Genomic DNA, 13,350 nt, shown 5'->3' on the forward strand with positions numbered 1-13,350 from the left:
CCAAATCGGGTAGCTCCAGTACTTTCTACCCTCTTCTCAGCTATGTAGCTTCATTACAACATAATCATTCACAGTTGTTTATGGCTTTTTACAAGTGTTTTTATTACTTCTGCATTATGTTTGTTTATTTTGTTTTCCCCCATGAAATTTTAAGAATCTTGAGGGCAGAGACCAGATTTGCCAGGTCTTCCTTCCCCCTGGCCCCCACCCCCCCATCCCTAGGACAGGGCCCTGCACACATGGAATTCACCAAGGACCCACTGTTTGCATAGTTGGTCATCAATGGGAGGCTTGAAAGACTCGGCCATCTGGCTATTGGCAAGACTAACTTCTTATTAAATAAACAAGCCATGTTGCCGATCTTAAAATAGAAACAAATACCTTTCGTGATTTTTGGGGAAGCCCGTGCCCTGACAATGAGACTGGAAAAAAAAAATGCTAGGAACACACCGCCATTCGCTGATCTTAAGAGCTCGGCAGTCTTTTCCCTCAAGGGGGCTTACCCCCATCCCACCCCTTTGTCCTGTGACTCTCAGAAGGCTGCTTCTGAGGAAGCGGTGAGTTCCTCCCAGCCACGCTCTGCACCCAGGGTGACCGCCTCGCAAACGACCGACCGACCGACTGTGTGAATGGAAGCTTTGTAGCTCGTGAGCCAGGCGTCTCCGAAACAAACAAACAAAATAAAAACCCCCAAAAATCTAAAGCATCCAGGTGTCAGAGAAAAGAAAGTATTCATGCAGACACAGTGATGGCCCAGTGCATTACGACTGTGAACGAGCCGGTGGACGGTTTTCAGGCAGACAAACATGCCTACAAGTAGCCAGGTTTCCCAGAGCCCCCTGAGCACTGCGATCGAAAAAGGTCGCTGCTGGGAAGAAATTGATCTTTCTCTCCTCTGGAACATGCCCAGCCCAGGTGATTGGACAAGCTGGTCCTGGCCTGACCAGCTCAGCTGCCAACAGGCCAGATGCCCAGGCAGAGAAGCTGGGGCAAGGCTGGAGCCAGGCTCTCTGGCTTCCTACATCCTAGAGTTTGGCCAGAACCTTCCGCAAGGCCTAGTGGCTGCATTCATCTTCACACGGCCTCCCCATTAGACAGCAGAAGCTTCAGACATGCTCTGAGAGAGCATCCTGCAAGAGCAAAGCTGATTCAGTGCATTTCCTGTCATTAGGCCGAGTAAACATCTCGTGAGCTGTTTGCCCCTCTTCATTCAGCAGAACCCCCACAGGCCAGTTCTCCTTCCCCAAACACCCATCTTTCACACCCACCCGCCCCAATCTCATCCTTCCATCGAGTTTGTAAATAAGTGCTCTTGAGATTTATTTTTATTCTCTTTTGTGTTTATGAAACTTTGAGTGATTTTTTTTTTTTCCCCTTTTCTGGTCTTCTGCCCAAACTCACTCTTTCTTTTTATGGCTGCTTCTGACCACGAGGTCAATTTTGTTTCCTCCTCTTCTAAGCAAATCGTCCAATGATCCTGTCCCAGGCTTTTGAGCTTGGAAGGGGCGTCTGCAAATATTTACAGGAGGAGCTTGACGCTCAAGTGCCACTGGGCTCTGCTCCCTACACACTGGCCAGCAGCCCTCCTCCCCTCTGGCGCCTCGAACCCATCGGCGAGCTCCATGTCAGGGTCCGATAACACAGACCCGCGTCTGGGAGCTTCTTGCTTTAGAAGCACAAGGAGTTCAGGCACGAAGGGAAAAGCCCACGGAGCAGCCCCTACCAGCAACTCTGCTTCGGTCTCGTCACCACAGTGCAGGGATCCGGCCAAGAGGAAGCCGCAGCCTCCCCCCACACCTCTGCTCCAACACACCCGAGCAGCAGAGCCTCCATAAAGACTGTTGACCAAAAAGAGCTGACGATCGCTTCCAAGGGCTGGTTGCAGCTATCCCCTGCTGTCATCTGCTTTGGGTCACCAGCCCCCTGCCTGGCGGAGGAACTTGAGCGACTCGGCAAATGTTTCTGCATTTGGCGCGGGGCGGGGGGGGGGGGGGGGCGGGAAGCGTCACAGCAAATTGCTCTGGCCTGGGCTGTGACCCTACCCTTACCTCATCAAAGCTTTGGGAGGCACGGTGCGGGGAGAGCCGACCGCAGCCCATCGACACCCAGCCGGGGATGAGGCCGGCTAGCTCCCCGGGCACAGGGCGCCAAAGCAGCAGGGTAGGTATTTAATGGCTTGTGCAGCCCTGATCCACCCCCTTAGCCTTGGAGGGATGGAGCTTTTTCCTCTGCCTTCTCCAAGAACTCATTTCCCCCGTTGGAATGGGAGTTCTCCCTCAAGTCCTCTGTAATTCCAATCCCAGCTCCTACTCCATCGCCAGGTGGTCAGGTACTTGGGCTCGACCTTTGCCAACTTATCCACACTCACATCCTCATTGGCTCCTGCCTCTCCATTTCTGACCCACTTTTTTTTTTTTTTTGGTTTATTCAAATCGATTTTCCTGCAACGCTTTGGATCAGACCATCAGGCTGATTCCGTGCCTCGTCCCGTGCTCTCTCCTGTGGGCCTGCCTCTCAGGGAAAATCTTGCACATGGGAGATTCCAGAATGACATCAAGTGAGTGGTGTCCCCCTCTCCTCAATCCTGGCCACACCTCCTGGCTGAATCAGATTTGGGGGAATGGACAAGAGGGAAAAAAAAAAGAGGAAATCTAAGTAGTTATCACCTTACAAAGTCAGTGAACAGAAAGCCTAATTATAGCAGTTAATCACAAGCTACTTTTATAAGCATTGTATACTGACTTGTTATCTGTTCCAATAATGTAATAATAGCTCATTGTATATTATCTTCTCCCAAAGTAAACACCTCCTGTCCAGGAATCTTTCCGTCCAGTTCTTTGGTTCTCCAGAGCCCGGGGCCCGCTGCAGGGACGTGTGCCCAGGGCAGTTACACAGAGTCCCTGTGCTCAGCAAAGCCTCATATTTGAGATTAATGTTCTACAGTCACCATCTTGAAATCCTTAATAATTTCATCTTTGAATTTAGGCTGTAGAAGGGAAGTCTGATGGGACAAATGAGACGTGTGCAGGGGGCATAAACCCTTGGCTCGTGAGCTATTGAATCTCTTGTTACCCGCGGGCCTTCCGAAGATTGGTCCTCAGCCCCCTAGCCCTGCCCCTCTGGTGCCCCCAGCCTCACCGGGGAGAGTCAGGGTCAGGCACACACCAGTGAAGTGTGTCAGAATGCATTTGGAGGGCAACTCTTGGCCACTCTTGATCCAGGTACCAAGCATGCTGCAGAGTTTGCAATCTTATGGGTTGTTGTGGCAGTCCCATGGAAAGGGAGATACCAGGCTCAACGTGGCATCAGTCTGGTGGCTGGAGGCAGGGGGCACCCAGCTACACAGTCCCAGGCTAGAGGGCAGGGCCCCCGGGGCCTGCGAGTCTGCTCCTACTCTGGGAGGGTCCCCATACCCAAGGGAACATGACATCAGAGCGCACGTGAAAACACCGCACCAGGTCAAGACAGAGGAGAGGGAAAGGGATCGTGGAACCAAAGGAAAGCATTTTGTATTTTAGAATCTTTGACAGTCTATGTTCCCTGCTTTTTAAACAAGAGGCCCCACGTTTTCATTTGGAAAAGCATCCCACACATTTTACAGCTAGCCCCACCCCAGTGAAATCTATAGGAGCTTAATGCCACGCGGGACCTGCAAGGCCATCTGAATTTTAATTCCAAATCATCCAGCGCTAGCTAATGGCAACAGTTTCTCCATCTATGCAATGATTTAAATAATTCCCTATATAATATGCACTGAATCATGTGGTCAGGATGGCATACCTAAGCGGATGGAACATTGGAGCACTGGTTTAGCACAGATTTCCCCTCAGAAAGGTCCCTTCCTGTCCCCCTTCCTATTCTGCAGCAAAGCCGCCAAGTGGTCCTTGGGCCTTCCTTGAATATCCTCAGGGAGAGACAACTCTCCTACCGCCTGACGAACTTAAATTAGAGGAGGAGACGGGAAGGAGCAGAAGCAGCTAAGTGTACTGGGGCAGTTTATAAACGACTCTATGAGTCAACCAAAGTTCTCTCAGGTTCCCCATCACCGGCCTTCAGCAATCTGCCTCAGAAAGGGGCCGAGAATTCTTTCTTCTCACCAGACTTCTCTGTGTCAAGCTATTCCGCCTCCCACTACGATGCTCATAGTAGGACTACTTACCAAAAAAGGCAGCAAAAACCAAAACCGGAGGAAAGTCTGACAACATCACCAGTATGTGATGAGCTCTGACAAAGAATGTGGACTGGGGGACTGAAAGAAATACCCCCAAGAATGTGCAGAGCTCAGCCTTTAGGAAGGCAATGCTTCACTCATCCATCTGTTGCTTACTTCCTACTAGGTTTGTCTTCTTGCCTGAGGCATTCACCGTTCACCTGAACCTTAAATACAAGTTAGTATCCCTTCTTGGGCTCCTGGTGATTAGTGGATGTGTGGACCCTCCATAGCAGGGGTTCCCAAAGCGTGGGTGTGGGGTAGGGCTGGTCTGCATTTCATCGAACTCCTTGGGTGACTCGTACCTTCCCTAAACCTCAAGAACCACTGAAATAAAAGACAGAAGAAAAGAAATCCACAAAGACAGACAGCCAAAGGCGCTTATTAATATGCTTATCACCTGGCTCCATCTCAGACCTACTGGGTGAATTTCGGATGATTTTTTTTACAATCAGGTCTGATAGCATCTGCCCTAGACTATGGTCCAACCCCCTATGACAGACTTTTTTTTTTTTTTTTGAAAGCACTGATCGTCTTCCAATGGACTACTGAAGTTGACAATACTAATTATTTAATTAGTCTATTGCTTTTTTATTGTCCATCTCCTGCTGCTAGAATAGAAACTCCACGGAGGGATCTTTGTTTTGTTCAATTAAGTATCCAAAGTATCTAGGAAAGTACATAGAACATAGTAGTCATTCGATAAGTAGTTTTGAATGATTTTTTTTTAAAAGACAAAGGAGTATCTAAACTTTTTTTTTTAAGAAAGAAAGTTATTTATTGGAAGCATCTAAAATTGTGATCAGGCATTACACATAGAAAAAAGAGTAGGACCGAGAAAAGATGAAATTACAGCAACACGAGACTCTGATAGAGGAAAAATAGAATTCCCCCATGATTTGCACTAATTGTCTCCCTTGACTCCACATTTCAAACTAAAGACCTTTGAAAATATGAATGTCTGGGTCCCAGCCCCAGAGATTGTTTAATTAATTGGACTGAGAGTGCCTTTTCTAAGCTCCTCAGCTGATTCTCAAGCAGAGAGAATAGAGACAGTTCCTTAAGAAGGAACTGATAACACTTAGCTTGAAGAAGAGACAACTTAGAGACACCAGGGAGACTCCAAATATTCCAGGAGCTTGCATATGGGAAGTTCTTACTTTCTAAATGGGCCAAAGAGTCATATTTTGGCTCAATATAGCAATAATTTTTCTAATAATTTACAAGAGTTTAAAAAAATGCACTGTCCTTCAAGGTTGGGAGTGCTCCCCTCACTGAAGAATTCATGTAGTTTTGAGATGAAAGATGCAGTGGGGTGTCCTGAATCGGGTTGAACTAGGTGGCTCACTTGGAGCTCATCTTTCTCGTTTTGATGTTCTCCATTCATGAAACCCCCCAAAAATGGTTTTCTCCCCTAAATCCCACATTAGATGATTGTCATTCACCACCTGCATGGGAATTACCTGGGCAGGGGAGCTTACTAATATGCTTATCACCTGGCCCCATCCCAGACCTACTGGGTGAATTTCAGATGATTCTGTTTTACACTCAGGCCTGATAGCGTGTGCCCTAGACTATGGTCCAACCACAACAACATTGGCAGGCTTCCCTTTCCATTACTCAGTGTCATGAACTAGCCAAGGATGAATTAAAAATGTCCATCCACCACCCACACCCTGAAAAAGAATGGCCTGGTGTCACTGCAGCTTCAGAATTCTACTTCATGACCCCCTCCCATTTTATACTAGCTTCATATACTTCATTTCTGCTCAGAGGGTGTTTTTCAACCCCATTTCACAGATAAAGATATTAAGAGCAAGGAGAGTGAACTAGCTCTTGGCTAAGGTCAAGGCGAGCCTGGCCCTTCAATCAAAAGCTCTGGCTTTTTACTATAATGCCTGCCTTCTGTGAAAAGGAGCCCCTTGAACAGAAGGCGTGAATATTATCCCGGGCAGAAATACTGACCCAGGCATTGGGACATTGTTGCAAAACCCAACACGAAGTGGCTTCTTCTCAACTAGGGATCAGCTTGACCTCGCCTTAAAGCTCAACAGAGTTCAGTGCAAGATCAAGTATTTTCACCAATACTCTTTTTTTTTCTTAAATGTTTCATTTATTTATTCATGAGAGGTAGAGAGACAGAGAGAGAGGCAGAGGCAGAGGGAGAAGCAGACTCCCTGCCTAGCAGGGAGCCCGATGCAGGACTTGATCCCAGGACCCTGGGATCACGACCCGAGCTGAAGGCAGACGCTCAACCATCTGAGCCACCCAGGTGCCCTTCACTGATACTCTTGGAAAGAATGACCCCGATTTGGACATCTGGGGCTTGTTCAGTGTGAATGTTTCCCCATGAGACGCACTTTGCCAACATCAGTATGGTCCAGAACCCTATGGCCCCCCCCACAGATGTGCCTGGTCGCCCTCGGCCCAGTGGCATCCATTGGCTCCTAGAATGAACAGAGCTAACTTCTCAGCTCCCACTCCAGAAATGACCACTTTTCATGCAGCTCTCCAGTAATTGGCATGGACTTTTGACATGCCTAATGAATGTAGCCGCCCCTTGTTCCTGCCATCCCCAGCTTTGAGGGAAATAGTTTGGGGTTCATTAGACATCCCCCAGAGTGCGGCAAGACAAGCAACCCACTGAACGGTTGGAGGGCAATAAACTAGCCTCTATTTGTGTGTGCAGAGACACAGCCAGCAAGAAACCAAGACAATTGTGTTTTGGGGTTTTCTGAAATTTGTCTTGGCACACGGGCTATGGATTTTATTTCACTACCACATCCCAAACACTGCTGACATTCAAGTCACAGCAATTTAACCCAAAATGACTGAGAAATAAACAGCGCATCAGCAGTGGTTTCTGATGTTCTCTCGGGCCATCCCTCCTATTAAATGTAACACTGCACCGGAGCATCTGCCATTGAAGGGGGGTGGGGTGGGGCGTCTCCAAGTCGGGGACAGTGTTGAACTTGACATGCTGTTGGCATCTGCAAGGCTAATTGTGTCAGCATCAGCTTATGTGACTTGGTCTTCAGCTCACTGCTATTTGAGACTGTGCATGCTGTCCGCAGGAGTTTCTGGGCCCCTTCCCGCACAGAGAAAATGCAGTAAAATAACAGTGGGGCCGGCCCCTGGCAGTTGGCTTTCTTGAATTGTGACAGACACGCGGTTTCTAGTGTCTGTTCCCAAGTTTCCATCGGGCTCATAAAACCCCACCTACATGGAAACACCTCTTCTGGCCCAATTCCTCTAACGTGTCTCCCTCATCACGCTCAGGGCTAGGTCGGCGATGTGTGTAGGGTGTGCTGGGTTTTAGCAGCACAATCTGTGGTTGTGGAAAGGGGCAGGCCAAGTCCTGCTGCTGAGAGACCAGTGGTTAACTGAGAGAGGGTCAAAGGCGGTGAGCGTGGTGAGGGTTCCCGGACCCACCTCTGTGGGCAGGTGTCCCCGTGAGGGTGGCATCTCCCTTTCCAATGCCCTCCCAGCAGAGGGGTCTTCTCATGATTGGAACAGGCAGCTGAAGGCACTCTTCTCTGTCACTGTCTCATTCTCTAAAGCACATAAAAGCTCTCTTGGCTTGGGTTTCTTTCTCTCTCCCCATTCTTATCTTCTCTCCTTCCTTTGCTCCATTTTCTCTCTCTGTTTCTACTCTCTTCTCTCCAATTTGTGCTTTAGTCTCTCTATGACATCTAATGGGGCAAAATAGTCATGATTCGGGTCCACTGATAGCATTTAAAGAGGCCATTGACCCCATGACATAGCTATCCATACAACTGAATTCTATTCTAGAATTCAGAACGGCTCCCAACAAGGTCAGTAGAAAAAAAGGCAATATGTGTTGATTTCGCTGACAAGTTAAACTTGAAAACTTAGGATGTCATCCTTAATCTCTTAATGGAGTAATGGACTAGAAGCACACTTCATTTTTAATCTCTTTTTACAGGTTGAGAAAATGAGGAGCAAAATCTTCCCAGGATTACACCAAACATTGCCAAAATAAGGCTTCAAATGCACAGTCTGAGACATTTCTCGCTCATCCCTGCAAAGAACGCATTCTTATCCCTACACTTCCAACAATCCCCCTTTCCAGAACCGATTGCACTTTCCCTGCAGCTCTAGAATGACTGGTGTGGATTTTCGACATGCTTAATGGGCATAGTGGCTCTTTACTGGGCTGAAAATCTTCCTCTAATCTTTCTGAAATTATGGCAGTGATGCGTATAATGGCCAATGCGTGCCTGGTACTGTGAGCTTCTCCCTGTGTTTGCTGTAAGCTTCTTGCTTGTGGCCTAACTTCTTTGTCAGGCGATTGCCTAATCACTTGGAGGTACTGGGCTGATCTATAGCTCTGCCCTAAAGCTAAGCTACTAAGCAGCAAGGCACACCCTGCTAGGACTGCAAGCTATTTACCAACTTAACCAAGTGGCAGGGGCTATTATTATGAACGTATTAAATTCATGACTTGGGAGTGAGTAAAGACAAGAGGAATGGATGGTCTGGATTATCCAGTTTGAGAGAAGGAGAGCAAATACAGCCCACATTCGGTCTCTCTGAAACTCTACATTGCACTTAGAATTGAGAGCACATCAAGGCATTGCCTGGCACCTAACAGGTGCTCTTCTCAGGGTTGTTGGCAACTAATTCCTCTTACTGCAGTTTTCTCTACAACAAGAGAAGACCCGATTATTGTCTCTTCCAGAACTCCTCAGTGACAGAGAACTCAAAATTCAGGTAGCGGGTCTCCTACAATGTCTGACAGCTCGGGGTTGCACAAAAGCTCTTCCCTATGCTGCGCTGAGATGGGCCAAGCTCTTCCCTACGCTGCGCTGAGATGGGCCAAGCTCTTCCCTACGCTGCGCTGAGATGGGCCAAGCTCTTCCCTACGCTGCGCTGAGATGGGCCAAGCTCTTCCCTATGTTGCGCTGAGATCGGCCTGCTTGCAGCCCTTCCCGCTGGGTCTAGTTCTGCAGCACGGGATGATTTACTCTCCTTCTGCTTGACCCTGCTCGGAAATTTGGAAACCAGTTCCTATGTCTCCCCACCCCTATTTTTTTCCTAAGCAAACATCCTTACTTCCTTTCATTATTTTTCAGGAAAGTCTTTTACTTTCGCGTTATCCTCTTTGCTCCAGTCTTAAAATCAGACCCTCAAGTCGGAACGTAATTCTCAAGGCAGAAGAGATGGCACTATGACCTCCCTGCCTGTGCAACTTATACTTTTTTTTATTAATGCAAACCAACAGTAAGTTATTCTCTCTCTTTTTTTCACCTTTGCACTCATATTTTCTATGTCTTTTGAATGCATATTACATTTCAAGTCTGAGGTCTTTTCCATGCAAACTATTTTACAGATGCTACTAGCCTATGTCTTATACCCCGAGGCTTTTTTGGGTGCAGATTTTATAATGATCAACCCCTATTCAAATGCCTCTACTTATGTGACTTCATTCCTCATTTCAGATACGCTGAGATGGATTTGCAATCTGATTTGGTAAGTGTGGACATTCATTTGTTAAATGATATTGCAGAGGACAGAATCTGAAAATCAGAAAGCCACTTAGTACATATTTCATTCAATCCCCTAGACTCCCAGATCATGAACCAAGTTTCTAAATTGTGTTTGGGTGACTACAGAACTGAATCCATACTACAACTTCTTCCTCTGAGCTGTTTCCACTCTGGCAGGCACCAGCGCGCACCGCTCATCTCCGTGGGGACAGACAAGTCCATGGGAAGGGGCCCCTAGCGCCGCGCAGTTACACACTGGTTCCCCAGTGAGGCTGCTCTTTGCCCAGCGGCACGCTTTCTAAGACAGATCAGCAGGCCAGCGGCATCCTACTGCCGGGCATCAAGGAAAATGGCCAACAGGACAAGGCTGAGGAAGTGTCCGGAACCCACCTCACCTCAGAATGCCTGTCCTCTATGAATCGACACTCTGAGGGTTAGTTTCCAAATACGCTTCCTTGAAAACCTGAATGAAAGGTCTGAATTGTTCTTTGTGATGACTGCTAGCCCTGAATCTCAAATGTAAAGATGGCAAGGAGGAAGAACTGCTTTGAAGGAATTTTTAGTTCGCAGATTTTTTTTTTTTAAGATTTTATTTATTTATTTGACAGAGACACAGCGAGAGAGGGAACGCAAGCAGGGGGAGTGGCAGAGGGAGAAGCAGACTCCCCGCGGAGCAGGGAGCCCGATGCGGGGCTCGATCCCAGGACCCTGGGACCATGACCTGAGCCGAAGGCAGACGCTTAAAGACCGAGCCACCTGGGCGCCCCAGCAGATATTCTTATTAGCATTTCAGTAGATGGTCATTCAGTACCTCGCAAAGAATATTCGAGTTTCAAAGGATGGTGCTTTCCTGGCGTTGGTAGATGTATTCAGTAAGGGTGTGTACTCTTCCCCCATCCTGTTTGTACTGGCAACACAACTATGGGCAATCAAGATATGGGACCATACAGGAATTATAGGAATCCAGATTAACTGTGGTGTGAACGTGTTCTGGAATGGAGCCGTGGGTGTTATGCCTGTTTTAAGAAATCATGTTCATTTGGGTGCTAAGCAAATTTCATTCAAGGTGGGGCCACCATTTGTGAGAGGAGAAAAAACAGTCTTTAAAGTAAGAATCTTCATGGCAGAACTAGACCACAGCTGAGTCCTTTAAAATGTGCGAATATGGTTAGCTTTATTTAAGTATCCGAGAGCAAGCCCCATGGCTTAGCATCAGTCTCATGAGTTGGGTGTAGAGAGGCTATAAAATGTGTGCAACTTGATCTGCTCTTAGGGACACTGGGATAGACAGCAGCCAGGACATCCCAAAGAGTGATTCCAACCTGTCCCCCTTTCTCCTGTACCCCTGCAAAGACCGAAGGCGCTGAGATTTTGAGGCTAGACAGAATTCTTAAGAAAAAAAAGAGTTTCCCTTCTTTGGGAAAGTGTAAGCTCTGTCTTACGGCTCTCTCTAGTTTTTTCTCAGACACCTTCAGAAGTGTTTCGGACAAGGGGTCAAAACTCAGGTGGTTTCTGAAGCTTTGACTTCAGAAGCTCCATTTTCTCACGGGCCAGCATGCAGATGACACACGACAGATGCTTTTACTTAGTCCCAGGCAGTGGCTCTCCTGTACTTCCTCAAAAGCATTTCCTAAGTGCTCTTTCAAGAAGAGCTCTTTGAAGAAAGCCAGTGCTTTTTAAATGTGTTAGGATAGAAGCAAACAGAAGACCCAGAGAACCAGAGTGGTGTCTACCCAGGTACATAAGCAGAATCAAATAAGCAGCAGACAAAGGTAAAGAACAGCCTGGTGCACCTTAAAGTCAGCGGAATTACTTTTGCCAGGTTACGGTGACTGAATTATGCCTTTTTAGATGCCTCTTTCTTGCCATTTTGCATTGATCTCATTAGACTGTTTTTGGTTTTTTTTCTTTTTTAAATGATACGGAGGACCATCTCATGTTACATTTTTTAAAATGTTTTATGTTTAAAGATTTGATTTATTTGACAGAGACAGAGACAGCGAGAGAGGGAACACAAGCAGGGGGGAGTGGGAGAGGGAGAAGCAGGCTTCCTACCAAGCAGGGAGCCCGATGGAGGGCTCCATCCCAGGACCCTGGGATCATGACCCGAACCGAAGGCAGACGCTTAATGACTGAGCCACCCAGGCGCCCCTGTTTTTTTTTTTTAATTGAGATATAATTGACATATAATATTCTATTCGTTTCAGCTGTTTCATCAGACCATTTTAAAAGGCTAGACAACATATCTGAAAGGCTTCCCTGTGTCAGAAAAGTGAGAAAATAGCCACTTCCATAATCTCATCTGAATACATCAATTTAGCTTTTGTGTGTACAAGTGAATGAAAGGTCATCAATGAAGAACATACACATTGTGCAGCAGAGCACCCACGGGGTACTGGCTTGAGTTCAGTCACTGCCAGAGGAGCTTGGACAAGGGGACCTGGTAATTCTTTTCAAGAGCTCTTAAACACCTTGAGAATTCTCTTTTAGCAGGGAGTGAGCTGTGTCTTTGCATTCGGCAGCCCTAGATCAGAGAAGGCTGAGAGGCAGCAAGAGCTCTGCTGACATCTGGTCTCTCCAATGAGCTCCTTGGTGAGTTCCCTTTTAGACCTTCCTGACCAGGATGCACATTGAACCAGCCCTGGGAGCACCTGCACTAGGAGGACAGATACTGGACACACTAGTCCTGGGAGCACAGACACTGGGAGGTTGGGCTCTATGTCGGGGGAGGGGCCTCTGTAACTTCCAGGAGCGCAGGGCCTAAACCTGTTGCCTTCCCACTCCTGTGTCTTAGCTCCAGACCCAGGACAGGACCACCCAGCACGTAATAGGTGTTTCAGCATCATAAGGCAGAAGGAAGAGCACTCTTTTCTGAAAAAGCTAAGTCCCGTGATGCCAATGAATGCTAATCACATCAGCACAGGATTTGGTGTTTCACGATACACTTTCGCATCTATTACATCATGGGAGCCGAATAACCTACAAACAAGGTAACATGATTCCCATTGTACTGTTGAGGAAACCACAATGGAGAGGCCGAATAGTTTTCTTTAAAGGGTTCTCCGGACTTCTTAGTGCCAATCTAATGCTCATCTCCTGACACCGGGCTCAGGAACTGCCTCCCCTGTATGATGTAAAGCAGCCACGGATACTAAAGAGAAGGGTCAGCAGGCTGAGAAGACTGATTTTGAGACCTCCGTGATATTCCCACTTGACGAGATACAGCAGCATGGAAATAAACACGCTGTCCTTTCAGCTGCTCTGATGTCCCGTGCGAGGGGTTTGTCTTCACTGTTATTGGGAATAGCTATTCTCATGCCAAGAGCAGAAACACCTTCCCCTAAAAGCACAGCAAGCTGAGGGTGACAATGCAGAGACGGGACCAAGATGGAGAAAGGGACTGATGGTCCTTTCAGGCAGCCACCTCGGGGACCATGATCTACCATGACTGTGTACTTTAGGAATGACCTAGAAATGAGAGAGAGAGAAGCAGGGAGAGAGGCGGGTGCCCAGTTTCAGCAGGAGAGGTACGATGTCTTTAGAACCTTCTGCTTTCTTCCGTGGTGGGGGAGGGAGAGCCTGGGCCACAGCACCTGCCTCGGTGGGCATAACAAAGAGTCAGAGGTGCTT

At 47.6% G+C, this 13,350-nt stretch overlaps 1 protein-coding gene across 2 annotated transcripts in view; it reads right to left on the reverse strand.

Moving 5' to 3' along the window:
* Positions 1–13,350, reverse strand: part of TGFB2 (transforming growth factor beta 2) — an 80,458-nt gene that overhangs the window by 30,864 nt on the left and 36,244 nt on the right. The window lies entirely within an intron of this gene.

The sequence above is a fragment of the Eumetopias jubatus genome, unplaced genomic scaffold (genome assembly GCF_037043125.1).
Source record: "Eumetopias jubatus isolate StellerSeaLion01/CBP00866 unplaced genomic scaffold, mEumJub1_p1.0 scaffold_12, whole genome shotgun sequence".
Classification (NCBI taxonomy): domain Eukaryota; kingdom Metazoa; phylum Chordata; class Mammalia; order Carnivora; family Otariidae; genus Eumetopias; species Eumetopias jubatus.